The 25582-nt window shown below is 39.9% G+C and overlaps 1 protein-coding gene across 1 annotated transcript in view; it reads right to left on the bottom strand.

Annotated features, from left to right (window-relative positions):
• LOC5565298 (endochitinase A) overlaps positions 1–21770 on the bottom strand; it is a 28612-nt gene extending 6842 nt beyond the window's left edge. Inside the window, exon 1 of the mRNA XM_021837913.1 lies at positions 21293–21770. The gene's annotated coding sequence lies outside the window, so the exon portion shown is untranslated. The remainder of the gene's footprint in view (positions 1–21292) is intronic.
• Positions 21771–25582: the final 3812 nt, after the last annotated feature.

Below are 25582 nucleotides of genomic sequence, written 5' to 3'. Positions count from 1 at the left end.
TTAAGATCAATTTCTTCGATATTTTCTATTGTTTGAGGTTTCTACTTTTCGTTTACAACGTAGCGTCACGCCATCCTCAGGCGTATTGTAGAGCTTCACCGTCGTCGGCCTTGGGCGATACTTCTCAAGTTGCCTCGAACGTTAAGGGTCGCCAGGTCCTGTTCCACTGCGTACAGCCAGCGCATTCGTGGTTTTCCACGAAGTCGCCTACCTCTATCTGGTCCTACTGAATGTTATTTTCGCAATTCTTTCTTCCGACATTCGCACTGAGTGATCAGCCCACTGGAATCTGCCGTATTTTACACGCATAAAAATATTTGCATCATTATACACTTGATACAACTCGTGATTCATGGGTCTGCGCCACACAACATTTTCTAGTTTCCCACCGAGTTTTGTCAGCAGCACTTAAAGCTTGAAAACAACGGAGCCATCGTTTACACAGGCGTGTTTTATACAGGCCGATTTTGTTTCCGTTTGCACATTTCGTCCGCAAGTCCATAAAAGGCCCTATTCGTAGTTACAATCCGTCTTTTCACTTCGCGAGAAGCGTCCTTGTGATATATCACAAGTATTTCAAGGTAAACACACTCTTCAGCAACTTCAAATACATATCCATCAAACACTACCTCAGCACCAACACCACTAGGCCTGCCGCTATATCTATCTGCAACCATGCAACTGGTTTTGGTAAAACTAATGGTCAGGCCAATCCTTGCTGTTTCCCTCTTCAAAGGCACTAAGAGCCTCCTCCACTGACCTGCGATCGATTCCAATAAGGCCAATATCGTCCGCAAAACCAAGCCAAGGAGCATATGCGACGACAGTGTCGCTTCTCTGCACACCAGATCTCCTTAATAGCATCCTAGAATTCAATGTTGAACAGTAAATTCGAGAGTGCATCTCCTTGATTCAATCCATCTTGACCAGGTTGACACATTATCTGCAATACAAACATTTGCTTTCGAACCATCCAGCGTATCAACCCAATTAGTTTCACCGGAAAACCATGTTGAGACATTATCTGCAGTTCATTCCTTTTTACTGAATCGCCGCCTTGAAATCAATAAACAGATGGTGAGTCTGCAAGCTTAACTCCCGAAATTTCTCTAAGATCATTTGCAAGGTAAACATGTGGTCCGTTGTCGAGCGGCCCTCAAAAGACCAGGATGTGCGATAGTATTATGTACACCGAATTCAGCAGGGTAATCCCTCTGTAATTGGCGCACTACAGTCTATTGCCTTTCATGTAGATTTGGCGAATGAGGCCACCCAACCAATCGGTAGGCATTTCTACGTCCTCCCATACCTCTAGAAGTACTCGGTGGATCGATTTGTAAATATTGAGATTTGGAACTTTGGGACGGGAACGGTACGAATCAAACACTGGGTAATAAATAGAAGGTATATTAACGTCTTGATGGTTTAAGTTACTTGGAAGAAATGAAAAAAAAACTAACCTAGACCACAACTACTGGTTGCTATGCTCATGTTTCATCTGCTACCGATATGTCGAGTGTTGTCCGGATGGGAAATGTTCTACCACACACCGGCTATCTTCGTTCTTCAGTTTATTATCTGCAACCAAGTTCAATGCAGATTCTACCTCACGCTAAGGATTCTCCTTCCAGTTGGAGCATTCCAGCTCTGGTCAAAAATCCCCAACCTGAATGTTACAGATATTTGCACAAACTTCACTCTTCAGTTTCTCCAGTTCAAGCTCCAATACATACAGACCACCACGTAGTCGTCCGGTTGCAAGAATCACACCGTTTTTCGCCAACAGCAACACAGTTCCAGAAAAAAAAACGACGTCTATTCCAGCCTTCGCTAGTTTTCTTACTTACATCAGGTTTTCACGAAGCTCCGGAAAAAAACAACACATTCTTCATATTGAACTTGATGCCTTTGTTGCTTTTCGCATTTACTTCTCCAACGGCTCTCGCATTCATAAACTGATCTTTCTTTGCTACGTTAATCTCGACCGGACTTCTTAGCTTATGAAGAGATATTAGCAACGATTTTTTACAGGTTAAATGTGCACTTCATCCCGAATCAAGTTTAAATGTGTCTCTTCGTTCTTCTGACGAAAACTTCTGACTCATTGCTTCCTGAAAACGCTGCAGACTTATGCTCCACATGGTCCTCTTGGCGATCAGATCTCTTCGACTCCTCGCATTTAATCTCTGCTTCACCAAATCCAAGCTCAAGACGGCTTCTCCCACGTTTTCCAGCGCGGTCACAAGAGGACCAAAAATGAATCAATCAGGCAGTGTCAAAAATAGCTGTAATACCAAATTACCTTCAACTAGCGTTGCGCCTGCAGACTTCAGTTTCCTCACCAACCCATCGAAATCTGTTAAATGACTCAGCATGTCCTCACGTTACCTCAACTACCGATTTGTCGAGTGTTGCTTCGCTAACAATAAAGCTGTTCACTTCCGTGCTTGATAAGCTCAACCGGGATCTCGTCCTGCGTTTGCGTATAGCAGCACAGATTTTATAATGGACTTGGATATTCGAATTTTCGTGCTTCGATTGATAGGACAGTTTTCCAAATATTTTTGAAACTCGCAGAAGCACCTATTCCTCTTGGTCCGTGTACCTATTTTGATCTTGCTACCGCCATCTACCATGTTGAAAGCCTTCAAACATTCATATTCTTCATACTTACAAAAATGGAAGCTTTCAAAATTCAACCTATATTATTCCTGCATAAACCAATAGCTCCCTATCACCACTGGTACTTCGTGTGTCTGAAAACACTGTTAATTACGATACGAAGTTTTGTAATCGGACTTGAACGTCTGGTATATGTGCTAACAGTTTGTTCTTATATTTATCCCTAAGATATCGGGCGCGAATAACTTTAACACATGCTACAATAGCTCTGAAGCATATACTCGAACTAAAATGACATTCAGCTAGCCGGCACTCAGACTAAGACCTGTGTGGCCTCTGCTGTACGTAGAAAACGTCTCCATTCGACTCGGTACATGGCTGCCCGTCGCAGGCCACGCATTCTGCGAAGGATCTGCAGATCATTCTCAATTTGATCAACGCTTCTTGCTCGCTGCACACCACGTTGTGTTGTGCCGGACGGATTGTTTTCGAGAACCATTTTTACTGGGTCGTTATCCAACATTCTGGTGGCAAGTCCGGTCCACTTTTTCGCGAGGTGGACGATGGTTGGTTCTTCCAGCAGTTGGTACAAATCATGATTCATCCGCCTTCTCCTGATTCCGTCTTATGTCTGCTCCGCCGTAGATGGTCCGCAACACGTTTGAAAACACCAAGCACGTAGGGTCCATGTCCATCCATCATCCATTCTGCTGGTGTCGTTGTCGGCGGTCACGAGTGAGCCCAAGTACACGAATTCGTCGACCACCTCGATTTCATCACCGTCAATATGAACTCGAGATGGGGGACATATCGTGTCCTCTTGAGCCACCCGCTATCGTGTAACTCGTCTTCGACACATTGATGTTCAGTCCGATTCGACTAGCTTCAGCCCTTAGTCGGATGTACGTATCCGCCATCGTCTCAAAGTTCCGTGCTACATACATATATCAATGTCGTCCTCGAAATAGCTGGACGAACTTTCTGAAGATCGTTCCAGTCGTGTCTATCCCCGCTCTTCTTATCACACCCTCTAACGTAATGTTGAACAGTAAGCACGAAAGGCCACCATCTTGGCCTAACCCTCTGCGAGATTCGAAGGGATTCGAGGGTGTCCCTAATACTCGGAACAGTGAATACGTACATCACTCGCTCCTTGGTCGCCTTGTTCAATGTTATCAGTTTGTCCGGGAAACCGTATTCATGCATAATTTATCTTTTTTGGCTTTTTTAATGTGAATTTTAACACAAATTGGCTAGTTCTTCACTCGTTCGAGAGGGCCAGATGGGCACCTCACAACGAAATTAAAAGGCTTTGCCTGAGGGGCCTACCTTCGAGCCCAACTTTGGGGTCTCGCCAATCATCAGATTTAACATTTACAGAGTGGGTGTTTTAACAGATAATTTAAAACAGACTTAAAAATTTTAAAAGACAAATTTGTCGGCGTAAAGCTTATTGAGCAATTGGGTAAATTTTACCCGACTCTGCAGGTGATGATGATGATACAGAAAAACTGATAAACTGGGGCAATCAGAGTGTTTTTCAGAGCTGCCCAGCGCGTTTGTTCGCAGGATTTGTATTCTGATGAAACAGCAGCCACAGATGTGGGACTTTAGCCCGAGAGGATGCTCTCGGAGTGCCCAGAGTGGATTTACTTAAGCGAATTTATTTGATTACACATCGAAGAACAGTTCTGCGTCCTTAATAAGGCAGCATAGGGCTCCAAGAGTTCCAGCATCATCTGCCAAGGCGTCACGAATGCTGCCGGGGATTCCGTAAGCGTCTCTAGGAACGGAAAACTGAGAACAAGAGCATAGTACGTGCTCAACAGTTGTTTACATCACAAGATTCGCACAGTTGTTTTTAAGAAGCCACGCCCAAAGTTGTAAGCAAACCGCACGTGGCCCGTTCTTAATCGAGAGATGATCCGTTGCTTCCCCTTCCTTTATTTTCCTTAATTGGTTCGCTGTCTTGTTATGCCACATCTTAGTCCAATGGTCCCAGATAATTCTAAATATGTAATTTTTGATGTCCGGCAGTAGAACTTCGTAGGTGAATCTCCTCGCTTCCCATCCAATTCCAGCAAGCCAATCCGCAATGATGTTACCAGGGATACCACAGTGCCCGGGGATCCGAGGTAAAATTTTGCGTGATTCCGGACGAAATTCCTTGAACCCACGGGTGTGATGGCGATTCTGATTTCAGAGCGTGGCCGAGTCGGAAAGAATTAATATTGATAGGCTCGAAGGGAATGTTACTGCATAGAAGATTGCCGCTGCTTCAGCGGAGAAAATTGAGCACTCTTTTGGAAGGCTGTGATTCACATAGATGTTCGAACTGAAAACTCCAAAAGCCACTCCTCTCTGGGATAAGGATCCGTCCGTGAAACGATACTCATGATTGGGGAAGCGTGATTGCAGGAGTTCATTTACCGAAGCTCTGAGGGCCATCGTGTTGTCTCCTTTCTTTGTTTCCTTTGCTCCATGCCAGTGAGTCTTGGCCACCGGGGGGAGGCAGGCACTGGCGACTATGCGCAAATTCCAGTCTCCTTTTTCAAGGAGGTGGATTCTCTCGGCGCCGGCTGTTTTGGCATATAAGCATATAAACGATGTCGGAAAGGTAATATGCCAACTTCGATAGCGGCGAAATCCGCGGGGGTTGATGGTAGTAGGCCGGAGATGGTCCGAACATAGCTGTTGAAAATCAGCGCTAGAACTTCTACAAGTTTATCGTGATTTATACAAGTCATTTCCAATCCAGTGAAGAGTCGACTGACCTGGTTGAAGTGTTCCCGGAAGGTGAGGTTCCTGTCGAGCTACCATAACTGATCTCGATCAATTGTATCATATGCCGATTAAAAATCGATGAAAAAACTATGTGGTGGTACATTGTATTCGCGGCATTTCTGCAACATATGGCGGATGGCGGATCTACCCCGTTTGGCATAATGCCATTTGGCATAATGCCGTTTGGCATACAGTCGTTTGGCATAATAGTCATTTGGCATAATGGTCGTTTGGCATAATTTGAAAAAGGAAGATACTGCAGTGGTACAGTAATATGCTGTACCATAAGATGCGTCATCAAATTCCATGTTCCTTTTTTTTTCAAATGACATGGAATAACTTAGGCGTTGGATATATTTTTGTTAAAAATGCGCCATAATATCCCGGACTTAATGACCCCGGAAGTCATGTATGATGCAATTCTAAAAGAGCTTTATTGCATATTGGTTTCCTTGAAAAATGATGATTAGAAGTATGTCCTATCACTAACTGACAACGGAATGTACGATCGTGAGCAGTTTATACACACCCCTTTGCTTAATGGAAGGAATTTGATCAAATTCAATGTTTTTCACAATTATGCCAAACGGCTATTATGCCAAATGGCGATTATGCCAAACGACCGTTATGCCAAATGGCATTATGCCAAACGACTGCATGCCAAACGGCATTATGCCATACGGCATTATGCTATACGGCATTATGCCAAACGGGGTAGACCCGCGGGTGGCAAATATCTGTTCGCCAAAAAAATCCTGCCTGATATTGCCCAACGCATTCTCTAGCAATTGGGTGATAGATGGCGGCATAAAATTTGGGTACCTTGTAGGCGGCGATCAGAATTGTAATCGCACGATAATTGACACAATCCAACATGTCGTCCTTTTTGTAGATGAGACTAACGAAATCTTCCATCCACTCCTCCGATAATACTTCCTCCTCCCAGATCTTGAAAATAACCCAGTGCAGTGCTCTTACCAGTGTATCACCGGTAAATGGTCCACTCCAGCGGCTTTGTTGTTTTTCAACCGTCGAATCTCCATTTGAACCTCTTGGATATCTGGAGCCGAAAATCTTTCAGCCTCTGCTCATGCTCCCAAAGTTATTCTTGTGCCACCTTCGTTACTGGCCACATCACCATTAAGGTGGTCATTGTAGTGCTGCAGACACCTTTCGAAAGCCTCACGTTCGTGCAGGTTCTGCACATGTCGACTTGCAGCTTGTGCAATGACATCAAAATTAAAATGAAACTATTGAATTTCCAAATCTTAGCTCATCGCAGTCCTTAATTCAAACCAGGGCTGTTACAAAAATCTTAAAACCGTATCCGCGAAAATCGCGACTTCAGAAATTCGATCCGCGCCTAGAAACACCAATACGCGCCAAAAAAAATTTGTTTCGTTGACATCTTTACTACTCATTATAGAAAAATGCGTGAATGTGCACGATCTAAAACTAATTTTTAATGGTTCTTAAAGTGATTATTTTCGTTTTATATTGAAGTATCTACCATTGAGCAAGACAAGTTGTTATACCATACGCAATTCTGTCAAAACTAAGGGTACAGTTAAATGATGTAATTTTAGTTGCGCCACTAGGAAGAAAATAAGTTAAAAAGCGGAAAAATCCAATAATTCGAATTTTACATGGAGAAAATCGTATTCAACAATAGCACTCGAAATTTATTTGTCATCAATACATTTAAATACATTTTTTTTTGTAGAAAATCGTGAAATTAAAAAAATGATAGTGTCACTACAAGCAGAGAGGAGGCCTAGTTTGCAACTACAGTCAACTTTCGCTCGTTGCACTAAAGCTGTAGCCCACCTAGTGAAAGACTTTCACTAATCGGGCTGAGTTTTGAGCTGTCAATTTATCTAGAACAAAAGAAAATTAGAGGTACCAACATTGACAAAATTCGTTTTAGGTCAGAAAGTGACACTTGTCTTCGTTTTAGATGGGCTATAGCCCACCTAACGGGAGCCCAATTAAAACGAAGTGCAATTAAACATACACAGTTAAAAATAATGAATATTACACGTCATGTAAACTTCATTTATGCAATGTAAACATGACATCATGTAAATTTAAGTCTGAAATCATGTAAAAAAGTGTTATATGTCATGTAATCACACAGATTCCTGCTCGATTACATGACATATAATTGAAGTTTACATGACATATCATGTAAATATGCATGATATTCCACGCTCCAATTATGTGCATTATATGTCTCAGAAATTTACACGTTTCGTTCGAACTGTGTAGTGCAACGAACGAAATTCGACTGTATACGTAACATAATTTCAATACGATCTTTTTATACAATAGAAGATGCAAAATAAAGTTATTAATGATAACTTAAGAAGAAAAACGTACACAGTAATTTTACATTGTCAATCAGAAGCATAGAAAACCTTAAATTGCTTTTTGAATTTCAAAATCATCTCTCATCTAACTTTACACTATATTTTAAGTGGTGAGCTACTGCAGCAGTTGTCCTATCGTAATAAGGTTAATCTATATTGGGTTCCTGGCCATTGCGGAATAGAAGGAAATGAAAAAGCTGATCAGTTAGCAAAACAAGGTTCTTCCATGCAATTTATAGGGCCTCAACCGTTCTTCGGAATGGCGTCTTGTGCTCTGAAAATGCAATTAAAGAGCTGGATGAAGGCAAAAATTAAACTAAACTGGAAGAACGCAATGGACTCTCGTCAGTCCAAACGATTCATCGAACCAGACGCCTATCAAACGCTGAGGTTGTTAAACCTCAATAAACACGATCTAAGTACTTATACTGGCTTATTAACAGGCCACTGCTCCAGCAAACGTTACCTTAAAATTATAGGTAAATTGCCAGAAGATATGTGTCGTTTCTGTAAATTAGAAAGCGAAAGCACTGAACATTTGTTGTGCAAGTGTGTTGCACTATACCACAAGCGTTGTAGATATTTAGATAAAGGCTTGCTAGAGCCTAATGAAATTCAGTATTATCATCCAAAACAGGTACTACATTTTATCCGAAACGTAGTACCTGATTGGGATGCACGCCAATAGCTGTGGAGATAGTTATTTCATATAGAAACATATTTCTACAGTACGGCAAAAACAAAGAGGATAACACCACAATAGATCAACTTAATGGTCGCAGTGGTATTATGTCCCCACAAAAAAGTGGTGATGTTATCGAGAGCAAAAAGATTGCCATTAATAAGATTAGATCGCCATTACTGTATTTTTTTATGAAAAACATAGATAAGCAATCAGGTACACCAGGACCTGGAGAGCGTGGGTCACAGTCGAGGATGGAGAGAAGCGGCCATGAACCGAGGGAATTGGCGAAATATTGTTGGCGAGGCTTTATCAAGATAATTGATGTAAAGCCAAATAAGTAAGTAAGTAAGTAAGATAAGCAAACACCATCATATTGTTTTAGAAAATATTGTTTTATTTATGAGATGAGGACAGTAAGACAATAAGTTTGAAATGCATGCCATTGTATGAATACTCAATCAATTTGAGGTAAAAAGGCTTAAGAATGTTATGAAAATTTAATATTTTCAATAAATTTCTGTTTTTATGAAAATTGTTGCATTTCTGTAATATTCAGTAATGTTTCGTAGTCATTAGACATTGGACTATACATTTAAAATTCTTTCGACGTTTGACACAAAATGTCCAACTCTACAGGGCTAAATTAATTTTGATGAAATTTTAACAAGATCTTATTAATTTATTAAAACAAATGAAATTCAAAATTCAAACAAAAAACACAATAAAATTTTATATTAATTGGTTTGTAAACTACTCAGTTTAATTATGCAGAGTTACTAATTTACACAAAAATAATGAAAATGTAATGTACATACATACAGTGCTAAGAATAATAGTAGTGAAAGCCGATTTTCATACAAAATGCACAACTTTGGCATGCTGTAACTTTGCTTTCCTTCCATTTTTTGTGTGTGGTTGAAAAGTTAAACCAGGTGAAATCGCTCAAAATAATAGTAGTTTTGATATCAACTGCATAATGATTTTTTAAATTCATCGGTGTTCAACAATTCCCTCCAAAGTTACAAATTTATATATGATCCATTTTTTTACAAAATTGTTGCTGAACAAAAATTTACCAAGCAAAACCACTATTATTTTGAGCGATTTCACCACGTGCTAACTTTTTAGCCGGTGTGTTTTGGTGGTGATTCGTTGCACTGGTTTTCAACGCAGATCGTATGGTTTTATGGTGATCAGCTTATACTGCAAAAGATTTTATTTAGTTATATTTACATCAAATATTTCATTATTTATACATACAATTTTCAGTGCTGCTTTCAGTAATTTGTATGTTATAGATTTACAATATTCTTCACTGACAAAACTCCTTTTTTGACTGCGGAGCTATCTATTATTTTAAACTTTTCTATTGATCCTAAGATTTCATAGGATAACTATCTATGACTGCAGTGCCAACACTCAGCCAGAGTGTCCGCATTAGGGCGATTCAAAATTTGAAAAAGTTTGAAAATCATATCTCCCATTTCTTCCTTACCATCCTTATCATAAAAATAGTGTTCTGTGAAATATTAAGCTTTCTAGGTGGTGATTTAAAGGTGGTTTAAAGACGATGTAGATTTATATGGAAATTACTATGAAGGAATTTGGAAAAATTTTCCAAACTAATTAGTACTTGAATGTTTAGTTTTCACTATAATCCCATAGTGAAAACTCATTCTTCAAACCCTAATGAAGGATGTTGTTGAAGAAACAATTCCTTTTTAAGCTAATTTCGATTGGGAATTTTGTAGATATTTACAGGGCTATAATCCCAAATGAAGCTAAATAAAAGCATACAAACTCATGAATATCTCTTCTCCTATCCGTCATAATGAATTGCTCTCTTCAGTAAATGTCTTCATTATGGTTTGAAAAATGAGTTTACACTAAGGGATGATAAGTTTGTACTGAAAATTCATGTACTAATGTGTTTGGAACATTTTTCAAAATTTCTCCATAGTAATTTCCACATCATCTTTGGGCCACTTTTAAATCACCACCTAGAAAGCTGTAAATTTCACAGAACACTATTTTTAAGGTTATGATGGTAAGTAAGATATGGGAGCTTGGATCTTCAAAAAAAAAATTTGATCCACCCTAGTCCGCTTACTATCCGTGCAAACTTTGAAGGCATGCATTTATGTAATGAGGCTGAATAAATTGAGCATTCCTACACGGTTTAATATCTTGACATATTATATTAATAATCAGTAAATTTGACATATTTCTGATTTGAAATATTTGAAAAACCAAGCCAAATGTGCTGAGTTGTCTTAATGAGCGCCATTTTCTTAGATTATTATCGGAAGAGAAATGTGCTTCAAACGCACAGGATTTGAACGGTATAATTTTTTTATTTCCAGAACCTATAGATTGCCGTAAACACCAATAGAAAATTTAGATTAGTATCATTAAGAATTCAGGGAGGAACTATCTCTTGATTGACTAGCGACCCTCGTGAAAAATGACTCCAAATAAAATGAAAATGGTTTACAAAAAAATGTTACTGCTTTTTATATTTCCATGAAAAATATTTTTGATATCAGTGACTATACTAACTGAACTTTACTACTCCCAAGGAGAAGACGTGGATTTTTTTGTTTTAAATAGAAATTTTCTAATTATGAAATCACGAATGTATCTATATAACTGCAATTTTTGTTACATGATTTGGGAAATCCGCGATTTTCGCGACAGAATTTTATACACCCGCGATTTTCGCGCTTGGCTGTTCAAATCCGCTATAAATTCGCGAAAATCGCGAAATCCGCGAGAATCGCGAAATTCGCGCCTGTTGTAACAGCCCTGAAACTCTTAATGAACAAGACTCTGAAGAGAGCCTTCGAACTTTCCATGATCAGCTAATTTTTTAATGTCTTGGCAAAGATTTCATATAATCCACGGCTTTAAAGATAAAGTAAAGATTCGACGTTAGGCATCTAGCTTAAACTAGCTTTAGAAGATGGAAGAATCCTGCCAAACTTGCTTATCATCTTAACTACAAAAAGGAACAATTTGATAATTCATAGAACTGAACTGAATCATCAGTGAACAATCTAGCCACCTGAAACGAATAGCCTCGGGCACGAGTCTTGAAACTAAACCACAGTAGCGCAACAGCGGAAACTTTATCGCAGAAGATATTAGAAACATATCATATGAAAACCGGTTCGCGATTGTCTTTCCTGAAGCTTCACGACGCTCGGCGGTCGCGTTCCACCAACCAACAGTAACAGGTATCTTCCTGTGACACCGGGAAAGGAAGGGAAACGAGCCTCCTCCCGTTGTCGCTTCATTTGACCATCGACGACTCCCTCGTACGAGGATGCAATTAGACACGCGACCGAGTGTACCTATAAACTAGCAATGGCAGTTTTAACCGAAATAACAACGTCAACAACTCAACGAGGATTGATTTCGAAAAACGTGTTTTTACATGTCGAACTAAAATGCTACACAAATCGGTAAAATGTTCACCGAAGTGTTCACAACAAATAATTATTATGCTCAAATATTTAAAAAAATCTATATTCGCAATGCCAACTCCACAATTATTAATGGCAAAGACAGGCTTTAGAGACATCATTCCATAAAATCCCTTTGAAATCCAAAATGATCGTACGATTCTCCAAATGAATCACATCCATATGCAGTAGAAAACAAACCACCCAGAGAAAACTTTCTCGCTGAAACTTTTCTCCACTCAGTTCCGGCCAAGCAAGCCACAGCAACGTTTTCTTGCCCATAAATTGTCGATGTTGCTGATGCAGCAGCATAGGCTACAGTAATGTATAGAAAATAAAACAAGCCAACACATACAGACAAACGGACACAACACGAGACAAGTGGATGGTTACTGTTTACATTCACCGATGGCATTCGGCGCGAACTTGGCCACTTATAACTGTTTCTGTTGTGCCTTCCCTTACTTATACATAGTTTACTTTTACTTGGCACGAGTTCCACGATAAACTTTTGCTTCGAACTCGCAGTGAATATTGTTATGTTGATGCGACCAACGCTTCTCCTTATTGAGGCTATCATAACGAAATGTGATATGATAGCGCTAATCAGTGACGCGATTTGGAACGGTATGCTTTATGTGATTGATGAAGAAACACGTTTTGAACAAGAGGAATCGGGACCTAGGTTTGCCCATAATATACATCTAAAACTGGCGGACACCACTGCCATCAATGGAAAGTGTATTTGAATTCTTCACTTCTCTGCTACTTGGGATGATTCCTTCAAGGAGCCATAAAGGAAGTTCTTCTAGAATACTCACAGGAATTCCGTAACTAACCCGATCATAAGATTCTCTAATCTAATCTAATCTAATCTAATCTAAGTGCTTGCACAGCCAATATTGAAAAGCATCCTGGAAATACTGAAATTGCTTCCAGTATTTTCTTGTCAGCATTAATATTTGCAGCATATCAGTGATTTGATACAAACACTAAAATGGCCAGGCCCACTGTGCAGACTTGTGGTTTGAAGAAAATTCGAAAAATTAAGGCGATCAGATTATTCACGAATGAATAACATGATAGACGAAATTTTTTGAAGTATTGCGAAGAAGAAACGGGGACAACCGTACCAACCGTTCCATAATGGGAGATAGGCAAAATTGTTGGAAGTGGCGTTGCTAAGAAAGTTATTGCGCACTCCATTGTTGTTTCCAATCCTTTTCCTGGGATGGGACATAGGTATTTTCCCCGTATGTCCTGGCTCTAGAGCCTAGGCTATAGCGCCATTACTCGCTCTCTGAAATGAAAAGAAAACTAACTACCTGGCTCCCCCTGTTTTGCAGCAATCATAAAAACGCACAGAAGCAATGGACAACTGATTGTGCAGCTTGCCGAGTTCATCAGAACAAACAAACATCCGATCATCAGTAGTCTTCGAGCACTCACGAATCATGTGAGACCCAATTGAAACGAACTCACCGGATCCAACTATTCTCAGCTGAAGATTTCCGTCGTCTCGAAACCGTTCAAGGGGAATGACGAGCGCGCTGACAATCCGTGTAACGGTAGTTCTTAGTGATGGGCTGCATAATAGAATGGCTGATACATCACATCTCGGAACAAGCGAACTTGAATAATCACGAACTGGCTTGAGGATTTCCGAATACGTACACAAACTTTAGAAAAGAAAATAAAACTTCAAATATTCATAAAACTGACGGAGCAGAAACTTTTTGCTTCCGTTTTATCTAACCCGATCATAAGATTCTCTTCAGAAAAATATTTAATCTCTTTGAAAATCTTTCCAAAAATCCATACAGTTTAAAAATAGTATTCCTTTGATTCGTTTTGTATCGAGTTCGTTGAAAATCAATGGACTTCTGGGAAAGGGAGTACTACTGTGCAGCATACTCTCCGGTAATACTTCTGTAGTCAAAGTTAACCAAAAGACTTCAGAAAGTATGGAGCATATTTGCTATTTATCTGAAAATCGTCCAATTGCTATGTTGAATCAACTCCATGAGAGGTCCTCCAAATCGATGTCAACGCAACAAAAATCCCTTGGAATGGAATGTTGGAACTGTCGCTATTATTACCATTTTGGCTTGTTTTTCCTCTTGGCGAGTTCAACACTAAATATTTGTGTGATGGGATGTGACATGATGAAGTAACACGTTTTGAACAAGTGGAGTCAGTCGCGCCACAATTTTCCCCAAAATAGATATCCAAAGCTAGCGTGGCGGACGACAGTCATTAGTGGGAAACTTTTCTGCGCTACAAAGCGGATGACGGCCCGAGGTGGCATGATCGCGCGCTGAGTATGAACGGACCAACGGGGTGATTGACCTTTTCTGCGAGCATGTTAGAGCTCATCATCAATCCAAGCGGGGATGCTTGAACTAGGTACAAATATTCAATCGTTAACAATGACCCCATTCTAGACAGAGAGCCCCTGACATCGATTCGGGAACACTGGTGCCATTCTGGCCATTTGCAAACGGGGGAACACACCCATCACTGACGGCTGTCGATCGCGATTATGCCACCGCCATTGTCTGCCCGGAATCGGTGAAGCATACACATGGCGGGGCCATTAAATTTAGGCTACTACTGGCGATACGCGAATACAGTGACGGACAAAACTTTAAGACCATCTCAAATAAATTTTTCATAATCGATGAATTGCAAAATTTTTAACATATTGCTATTGGGATTAAGGGTCTGTTATTTCATATTACTACAGTCAACTCTCCATAACTCGATATTGAAGGGACCTTCGAGTTATAGCACACAAAACCAGTACAAATGTGATTCAAGGGACCATAGAGGTAGCCATGAAAACCAAGTTTTACTATGGTTCTCCAACTCGAGATACGGAATATCGAGTAAGGGAGTTTTAACTGTATTAATTTCATGGATACAGCACTTGCAGAACATAACAACATAAAATGTATTATTAGGAACGTATGAACATTAAATTATTCTTCCCTATTCTTGTTCGAATGCTCTTTCAATCGAAACCCGTTTTGCATAACCGTTTACGCCAGAAAAATAAAGTGGACCATGTATTCGAACGAATAGGATTCGATCCAAAGTTAGATCCACCGTATACGGGAATAAAGGTGATTAAGAAAAGGCAGGACATAACCCTTAAGCTTCAAATAAGCTTAGATTTTGCTTAAATTTATCGAAATCCTAAAATAAGTTCATGGGATTTAGACTTTTACTGGCCTTGTTGTTTATAAGTTTCACGGAGGAAAGAAATAGAAAGGATGATTTTTATGCAGAGCCCCATATCCGGTCTAGTTGCTTGAGCCGCGTACAATAGGGAACTAACTGAAGAACGGAACGTCCTTCATTACTTCTGCTACTTCCGGATTACTGGGGCTCATGGTTTTATCAAGCTTCAAACTTGAGTCAGCAGGGGTCGTCACGGGATTACAATTTACTATGTTGAATGTCTTCAGTATAACTTTGCTGGTCGACGTAAATCTTGCCCCTTTCTCGATCTCTTGTTATCCTCAGTCCCCAGCAAAATTTTGCTTCGCCTATATCCTTCATTTTGAATCGACTATTCAGGAAAGATTTCAGCTTTCTCTTCATCTCGGCATCGTTTGTAAATATCAAAAGATCGTCTAAATAGGGTGCCGGTGCCATTAGTGGACTACCTAAGCTATAAAAAATCATAACAAAATAACGAAGCCCTAACAGAGATCTTTTGGCGTCAACAGAAAGATTTCAACCTCTACTGTATAGAAAAATATAAAAAGAGTGATAAACCTTTTTTTTTTGACATAAAATTGCTTGAGCCACTATTGATACACGTGTTCCAGTAGTTGCGCTATTGCTCCAGTAGTAGACGTGAAACAAAATGGTAAATTTTTACATAGGTTTAACATTTTTCCCTTGGAACAGCAACTAATATCTTTCGAATGAACCATGAAGATCATCTCTGGGACATTTCTTAATTTTTATACATCTATTTTAAAAACTGCTTCCAACCGTTGATCAACTACTGGAACACGACGGCAACTATTGGTGCAAGGGAGCCAATTTTTTATGTAAACTTTATTATTTACATGACTTTTTGATAAAATAAAAAGCTGAAATTTGGCAAATCGACTAAACTAGAGGCGATCTATCCACCAAAAGTAGAACACGTCGTTTTTATCGAAAAATGTACGTTTTATGGACCAATGCACGAGTTCATTAATTTGACGTTTGAGCGATGCCGTATTCATTCGTTGCCATGGTCACGTGAATAACACGGCACCGCTCAAACGTCAAATAGTGAACTCGTGCATTGGTCCATAACAGGGTTGGAAGACAAGATCTATGACAATGTTCATTTAGTGGCGCAACCAAGGGGGGGTTTTGGGGGTCAAACACCCCCCCCCCCCCCCAGAGCAGATTTTTTTTATAATAAATTTTAAATATATTTTTGAAACTCAACACCAAAGTCCACAAACACTGGACCAGTAAGTTGTATTGACAATTATGTTGTTTTGAGTTGTGGATCTCTAATTTAAAGACTTTTGAAGGAATTAAAAACGTAGTTTACTAGCTTTTTCGGATAAATTAGCCACAGATTTTCGAAGAGAAGTTTGTATCAAACAAACATGCAAATATGTTTGTATATCTATACCGTTCAAAAAGCTGTTTGATGCAAAATTCGATGCTTTGAAAAATCTTTTAGTTGGCTCAGCATTTGGCAAATTTCATGATCTCCAGATAGCACGTGAATTTCCGGAGAAGCAATTCTTTAGTTTTAAGTGTATGATTACAAATAAAAACCCTAGGAAAGATTATGGAAGATGGTGATTCCATTGCTAAGCTGAAAATTCGTCTACAATATGGAAATGCTTCAATATCTACAATGCTGATTTGCCCTCGACAAACTGCTAATGACAGTCGCAATGCTTATTACTGCGACTTGTACTTGAAAGATTCTGATAGTTGAAAAGTGTGTATAAAATGGGATTTCGGATGGACGGAGAAACTCGATTAAAAATCCAGATATTACTTCGGGAGATAACATAATCTTGTAATTCGCGGTTGGTAATAAAAGAACAAAGTAAACACATTTGACATTAGCAAAATACAGCCAAGTCGTTATAAAAGTATGCATATACAGTATTGGGTATTCATACAGGCCTGGTTGCCAGAGGTTGATCCTTTACAGTGTATGTGCGCGTATCCATATGTAGCTTGGATAAACTTTCGAACAAACTACGCGATATGTAATACGCATTTTGGAAAACTTCACCAGGTACAAAAGATTTCCTTTGAATAGAGTTGTAAATTTATATAAAAATGTATGCCCAGAATGGAAGAGAAAAGCTTAAGTTTGCATTTGGTGTTATTTTTTTCTTATGGTAATCTCGCAATAAGGCTGATACAAATATTAATTTTCTTTTATGTCCGAGACAGCTTGAAAGGTACGAGGGGGGGGGGATAAAAATAAATAAGGAACAAAAAACTAAAAATAGAAAAAAAGTTATTTTTTCGAATTTTTATTTTGAACGATAGTTGTTCAACTTTTTTCAATCGTCCTCTGGACCTTTATTTTACCTGTGTTTTACTTCGAAAATTTAAAAATCCCAACTGATGCCAAAAAATTGATGAATCTTTTTTTTTTCTCCCCTTCAAAATTTTCGGATTTTTGAAGGGGGGGGGGGGGGTGGGGGTGTTGACATAAAAGAAAATTAATATTTGTATCAGCCTAATTTTAAATTATTCAGCCCGAAAGTTTTTACACCCGTTTTATTTTACCAAAAACACATAATCTTCAGCTTCACAAAACCCCCCCTAGAGCCAAATCCTGGTTGCGCTACTGTGTTCATTCAGTACCGTAATCCGGGGGCAAATTGAACACTGGGGTGAATTTGATCGGGCCGGTACCAAATAGCATTTCCTTTCAAAAAATGCTTAATATTTCGTTTCCATCACAAACATTCCATGTTTTCTAGTTTATAGATGTCTAATGGTGGTTTTAAACTATTTCATTTTAATTAAGGTCAGTTTTTCATAGAAATATTCACAGTTTTTGAAGGTGTTAGCAATACTGTTGGAAATATCGGCACTAAACAATCTGCTGGTGCTAAAAAACAAAAGAAAGTATGTATGTATGTAAGCATGTAAACTTTGAGTGTTTAAAATGTTGTGTTAGCTTCAGTGTAAACTGCTGAAATCATTTTTGAAATCGTTCAGCACACATTGTGCTGTTTCCAAATTGTAATTGTAATTGTAATTGTAATTCCTCGATCCACACCCTGGCAGACATCCGTCCGCCTATCTAGACACGGGCTAGGTGAGGACCTACCAAGCCTCCCCCGTTAACATGTCCTATACCGTTTAGCACACCGGGATCTTCCACAAGCAGGCGCCGGTATTTAAAGCGGTCCCACAAGTTTCAGATACATTAAATAGATATAGTCCCTCTGGCACTAAACCGAATAGCGCCCTCCACATCATCACCAGCACTGCCCATCCCGCGCGCCAACAAAATGCCGGAAGTAGCGTGCCGTGTAGCACATCAGATGTTTTACACAGCACACCACCTCCGACACCATGCTCAACGTACAGCAAAGACAGCGCTGATAAAAAGCGGAATGCGTCATTCGATTCAGTACCAGAGGGACTATAAATGTAACGAAGAGGAAATGAAAAAGATAGTAGAGATGGTTTGGCTGTTGGATTGCTGAAACGAGAAGAAATAAATAAAGTTATTACGTTAAAACGTGGTTTTTATAGTTAAATAAATGTATCGATAGTTTCTCATCTGTTTCTTTTCCGTATCGTAGTTGCGTCGATTATATCCAACTCGAGTTTTATCGTCTCCGCTCGGGCAATGAGGACCGCGATGAAATGAAAATATAAAAATATGAGCATTACTGTTAATCTATTATTTAATGTGGTTCTCATTTGCTTTCCAATACCTAAGTAACATGTGAACTCTGCCTCTATCAGAAAATTCTAATAAATTATAATTTATCCTCCTACACTTCCCTAACACAAAGTATCTCTATTAAATAAAACATTTACAAGTGCAAAAGCGCAAATAATAACCAAAAATTACCCCAAAATTCTTTCTCATTGTACGACAAACATTTCAAAACAATTACGAAATGCTAAAATTCAACAATAACTACCCTCAACAAAACTTTCATTCAATCACCCTTAAAATACCTACACAGTCATCAGTAGACCCTGCACTATAATAACCTCCTAATATAACGCAGAGCTAAAAATGCTCTCTTGCGTTACACAATCTAAACAAGAAGCCATTTTCAAATACTTCCCATAATTTGTGCGCGGCAAAACAGATTCCACTTTCTACATAATGTAACCCAGCATGAACAGCTGCCCAACTCTCCAGATCTGCGCCCTCCAAGTTCCAAGGTGCTGCTGCCTTACGTTGAAAACTTCTTTCCTCAAAGTCTGTCTATCAATTCCGAACTCTATTGCATTCTACCATACCAATCAGACCCTATCCCTGACTAGACACAAAGTCATAACCCCAATGTGATGGATTTACCCAGTAAATCCACAACCTTGTCATAACCCCTTTTACGTTAAGCAATCCTCGAGAGTCATCCATATTGATGCTTGGCAAAAAAATATAGGTGTCAGTATTCAATCCACAAATTCCAAATTACACCACATTACGTTGGTCCGTTTGGCGTCGCCGGTGGATACCTGTTCTGGCATTCGTTTCTTTCAAATTTTACTTCTGTCCTCCCACTTTATCAATACGAATGTTGACGAATCACGATAATCTGAAGATCGTGACCAGAACGGAGGTAGGATTTATCACTAGGGACCAACCACCACCACATTGTGCTGTTTCCAAACTTTGTATCAAAATCAATTCAGGTATTTGCTTAAAGTTTTATTAACAGATTACTCTGAAGTTGTCTTCAGGAGTTCATTTAGTAACACTTAGGATGACTTTGTAAGGAATTTCGTTTAAAATACTAGGTACAGTCGAATTTCGTTCGTTGCACTATCTTTAGATGGGCTTCGTTTTAATTGGGCTCCCGTTAAGTGGGCTATAGCCCACCTAAAACGAAGTCAAACGTCATTTTCTGACATAAGACGCAATTTATCAATGTTGGTAGTTCTGAGTTTCTTTTGTTTTTGGTTATTTGACAGCTCAAAACTCAGCCCGATTAGTGAAAGTCTTTCACTAAGTGGGCTACAGGTTTAGTGCAACGAACCACCAGGAAATCAACTGAAGATTATTTCAGAAATTTCTCAAAAGAGTCCTGTGTTTTCCAGAATATTGAACAAGTAATTCTTTCATCAGGGAAGTAGTATTTCCTCCAAAATTTCGTTTAGGATCAAGCCATTATCCAACTTTTCAGCTGTAAAACTGTACCGTAATCTCAATAGTAATATGCTAAGAATACAGCAAATATCTAAACTGTTAGTGAGTTTTGTCCGTCACTGTAAGTGGAAGCTAGGGGCCATGTAGTGACGTCCCTAAACTGTCTGAGCAAACATTAATATTCTTGATATCCAGCCCTTGTATGATTGCGGTGCCGATTTACGAAAAGGCGCGTGGGCGGCCTTTTACGACACAAAGAGATTCTGGTTTTGCATATGTATTGCAACATTTATGTATAATGGGACATGTAGTAGTACTTTTACCTGTTCGGGATCGAACTTTTATGATCTACCTGCCCGGAGAGTCGCCTCCAATTTCCTGTTTGTTTTCAACGCATTCTTGTTGTGCCTCCACAGAAGTGCATCCGTTGACCCCTCGTTAATTTATCCCTTCTTGACACCGACTAGAGTTGTCATCCCCCTGCGTGAATAAGGCACAAAATCAGGTTGCCGTGGATACCTACAGTCGGAAAACTGTTATTTCCCTTCCTTTTCTAATGATGAACCGATTAACCCGGGAAAACGCTGGGCAGAGAAGCATTCTGGCCAACTCGCCGGAATTCTTCAATCGCAATGTTTCTAAAAAGTATGCCATATTTTGTCCTAAATCAACAGCAAAATCCAATTTTGCAACATTTCCATCCTACCCAAAACAGCAAACAACGGACGGTCTCTCGATGCCCGTATTTTTAATCTTGCCGGCCGCCATCTTTGTGGCCGCACGATTTTCTCTGCCCCTTTTTTCCGTATGTATGCATACTATCCTTGCTCCACACCGGCCAATTCCGAATCCCGGCACAGAAACTAAAACCTGCCCTTCGAAGCCAAACCCACCACCGAAAGCGAGAAAAATGTGCGCCCAAACTAAAAATAAATCCGCGCTTTTTCACTTTACTGCCAAACTGCCTATCAGTGTCCTCTATTTTTTTTTTGCTCTCTCAGAGGCGTCCGCCGACAGAACAAGAGACTTTCATTACCTTCTTCCTTTATTCTGCGTCTCGGGTTCGTTCCTCGATCCTTAACGATATCCTTCTTGATCTTTTCGGGGGTAATCCACAATCCGAATTCGCCAACGATATCCAGACAGTAATTTTTCAAACTTGTTCCACACACAAAGAGACTTCACTTCACTTTTTCTTCCGGTCGGTTCCAAAAGCCGTTGGATGGGAGCCTTTTTCTTGATGGGATTCTTCCTCCACTACCGATGATTTTGCAGCGGATTTCACTTCCCAGGCGACACAAACATTCAAAAGCGCTCCAAAAACACACTGCACGAAGCCTTTAGCCACTAAATTTGCTCATTCACAGAATCACCGCACGATTTCGAATCCGAAAGGAAAGTTTTCAAATTAAATTTTAGTTTAAAAACCGGAGGATAACCTTTTTTAACAAGACCGGACGACAAACGCAAATCTCAACCACAACGGAACGACGCTCACAAAACAACTGACTCGTTTGAGCGATTTTCGGTTCGATCAAACCGGGTAGCTCGTTAACCGGTTCAAGCGTTCGTTCGGTGAGTTACCAGACGATGGAACTCACCGTTAATATGGGTTTCGATTGGTTTGGTCGAAATTTCGAATTGACTGTTTAACGATAAACTTGCGACGATCGACGCGCCACCATATTTCATATAACGGAGGGTATAATAACTAACTTGGAGGTGATGATTTGAAGGTTATTTGGAAAGTTGGAGGTTAAAATCACCTCCAAACACTAGCGATTTTGCGGTGGGATGTTGACGTTTGATCACGAATGAAATCGAAAGTAATTTCGTGTAAATTTTCAAAATGTCGAAAGGTGATACATTTTAATACACGCTGTGAACTAGACTATCAAAATGCATACATTTTGCCTTATGAAAGGTTCATTTGCCTAAGGTCCATATGTCCATTTGTACACCATGAACATGCCCCATATCGGCTACAGCGATTGGCAGATCCATCTGACAAGCCAATCGAGCCCTCTGTCACCATAGAAGATGGTGTCTCCATCTATGTCGATGGGCTGCATTTCAAATTAATTCATCAAGCTTGACTAAATGACCACTGTTCAAATTTGCATAGCTTTGAAGCTATGGACCTATGCACGGGTTCACTACTTGACGTTTTAGCGATGCCGTGTTATTTATGTCACCATGGAAACTAATGAATTCGGCACCGCTCAAACGTCAAATTAGTGAACTCGTGAATTGGTTCATTGTAACAAACCAATTCCTAATTTTTGTCATTCCCTGACCGTATTAAAGCGCTCAAAACTTCTCCAAAAAACGAAAGATAAACAACATTTTTCTTTGTGTTTTTTTTTTTTTTTAATGAAATAAATCTCTAACATGCGGATGTTGAGAGCACACAGTATCATCACACTCGCAACTGTGTGCTTATCGAAATTAATTCCCATGAAGTTGTCTTACGCTACAGAAAAGAACATTTGAAAAGGGCCCAAAAGGTCTTGAGCCTTTTTTAGAAACGTGCTGTTGAGCCCTTTTTAGCCCGCCCACGCAAACTAACAGATTGGTGTTAGCTCTTCCTGATAGTGGTATTGGTGAGCGAGATCGAGTTGAATTGGGCTCTACAGCGTCTTGCAAAGCCAATGTTTACCAATGTCGATGTGTCCTTTTGAAATGTTTGTTTAGAATTGGGAACGAACAATGCTTTGTGGAAACGCCAAGTTTCGAATTCCTGTTTACGTGGATAGTGATGCAGCGACGGTTCGGGTCCACGATCTCCCTCTGTCGATGCACCTCACCATTGTCGTTGATCATATGCTGAAGTATTGAGAGGTAATCTCCATTAGTAATGAAAAGTAGAACCACTATTTCCTGGCATATCGAACGGCGTGCGAGTCCTGAAGATGACTTTACTTCGTCACATTCCCTCTTTCATTACCATTGAAAAAGAAACAACTATGGCGTCTTACATCTACCAGTCCAAATCCTGTCGCCTATGTGGCAAACCGGTCCATACTGGCTGCTCCAATCTACGAGCTGTTTCCACCGATCAACAATGATCATCAAATACATCCATCTCCTTAAAACAGATGAGCCAGAAAAAGTAAAACGAAAGAGCGCCGACGAGTGGACTGATGATTAAAATACATCGAGCTCATCCATCGAATGGAACAAGAAACAAGCGACGGCGAGCAACTCTGGACAAACACTGTTAAGCCCTTTTTAGCCCACCTACGCAAACTAACACCACTACCAGAAAGATTGGTGTTGGCTCTTCTTTATAGTGGTATTGGTGAGCGTGATCAAGTTGAATTGGGCTCAACAGTGTCTTGCAAAGCCAATGTTTACCAATGTCAATGGGCTCATTCACAAATTTCATAACGCTGAAGGGGGTGGGTGGGTGTCCTCATGATGTTACGGCTCATACAAAATTTGTAAAAAATACATAAAAAAAGGGTTACGAAGGGGTGGGTGGGTGTCGAAAATGGCCAATTTTAGCGTTATGAAATTTGTGAATAAACCCAATGTGTCCTTTTGAAATATTAGTCCAGAACTAAGAGGGTGCAACGAAAAAGACTTTCTCTGATCAGTATTCCCCAAACACTGGTCATGTGGAAATCGATTCACTTTCTGGTGAAAAAAATAATATACCCGAACATAAATGCATACACAGCAAAAAATAATGTAATTTGCATCGACGTAATTCAGCCGATGTAATAAAAATCCGATGTAACAGCGAAAATCAGATGCATATTAGCATCTTTTTGATGTTATATTACATCACCCTAAAATTACACGAAAACAAGATCACCATATCCTATTACATGGTACTTGTGTAATATGCACATCTAAAATATAGAAATATTACACAGAAACCGCTGCAACCAAACCATTCCGACGAACGTTGTCATATTACACAGATTCAAATGCTATTTTGTATCAATGACTGGTGCGATAATAAGTCTCGCAACACTGTCCATGTTGTTTCTGTCGACGAAGTTGTTGTGAAGTCCGCCATTTTAACTCTCGTACCTCCGGTGGTATCCCGTCGCGAAAACATTAATAAAAATGATTTTTGAATAGTTTAGTGATCGCGATTTGTCTACACGACGGCCGCTGCAGTGGCCACAAGTGATGTTGCTTTTACTCCTCCGGATCCGGCCAAGGAAATACAGAAGAAGCCAATTTTTCCATCGGGTGTTAACCCCATACGTACGCGCCCCAACGTATGCCGTCACCTTCCCGGGGAATCAGGAATCCAGTTTTAAAGAAATTTGTGTTCCATTCCGGGACTTCGAGACCATCTTGCCGAGAGATTCCGGTGGCCCATGAGAACATCTTGTCGTATGATTTCGACGAACAACATCCGCTGCAACAAGAGCTGGTTAGCACTCAGGATGACAGGGCATGGCAAAAGAGGAGCACCGAACCACCGAAGGCATACGGGTGATCGTGATTCTACATGGGATTTCGCGATACGCCAGCTAGTTCGGTGTATTGGGTAAGTAAGATACGATTCTATAACATTCCCCCGAATTCCACTTCCCAGAGAGCACCATTTCTTAAAAAAATAATCAGAGTTGGTAGCGCCTGAATGTCTAAAACTGCTGTGGAAGAAAAGCTTTTACTTTATCCTAAAGGCTGGCATCCTATCAGTACTTCGTGTATCTGAAGGAAAAAATAGACCCCACAGTGTGGTCCTTAGCCTTTTACATGGTTACTCCCATCACTATATCGTCACAACCGGGATTGTCACTATATCGGTACTGGCCGGGATACAAGCAATCTCAGGGAAGATCGGGTATCCCACCCTGGTTGGAACTTTATTCGTATGCTGACAGAAAAGGGAGGGAGTTCCCCTTGGAAGGTGTGAATCTGAGTCCTTGTACCATTGTGAAGCATTGAGCAGTACTGGTACTAAGTTCCTTCGCCAAGACAGGTGTTGGTGTAGGCCGCCTGTCGTTAACATTGAACCACTCCTAAGCTTATTACCTTATACAGTGAAACCTCCATGATTTGATGTTCCATGACTCGATATCGACTTATGGAACCATACTAAAATAGTTACTATGATGGTCTCCCAGGGTGTCTACTACATGGAAAAACCTGGAAGTATCAGGAATTTTTTTCAATCTGGAAAAAACCCCGAATTCTCGGGGAATTTCGATCACAATCAGGGAAATTATTTTGAGGCAGTAATTCATAACAGAATATCTTCTTCTTCTTGGCATTACGTCATCACTGGGACAGAGCCTGCGTCTCAGCTTCTTATGAGAACTTCCACAGTTATGAACTGAGAGCTTTCTTTGCCAAAGTT

The sequence above is a fragment of the Aedes aegypti genome, chromosome 1, assembly GCF_002204515.2.
Source record: "Aedes aegypti strain LVP_AGWG chromosome 1, AaegL5.0 Primary Assembly, whole genome shotgun sequence".
Classification (NCBI taxonomy): Eukaryota; Metazoa; Arthropoda; class Insecta; order Diptera; family Culicidae; genus Aedes; species Aedes aegypti.
The sequence above is the reverse complement of the archived record's forward strand: the minus strand, read 5'-3'. Positions and strand labels throughout refer to the sequence as shown.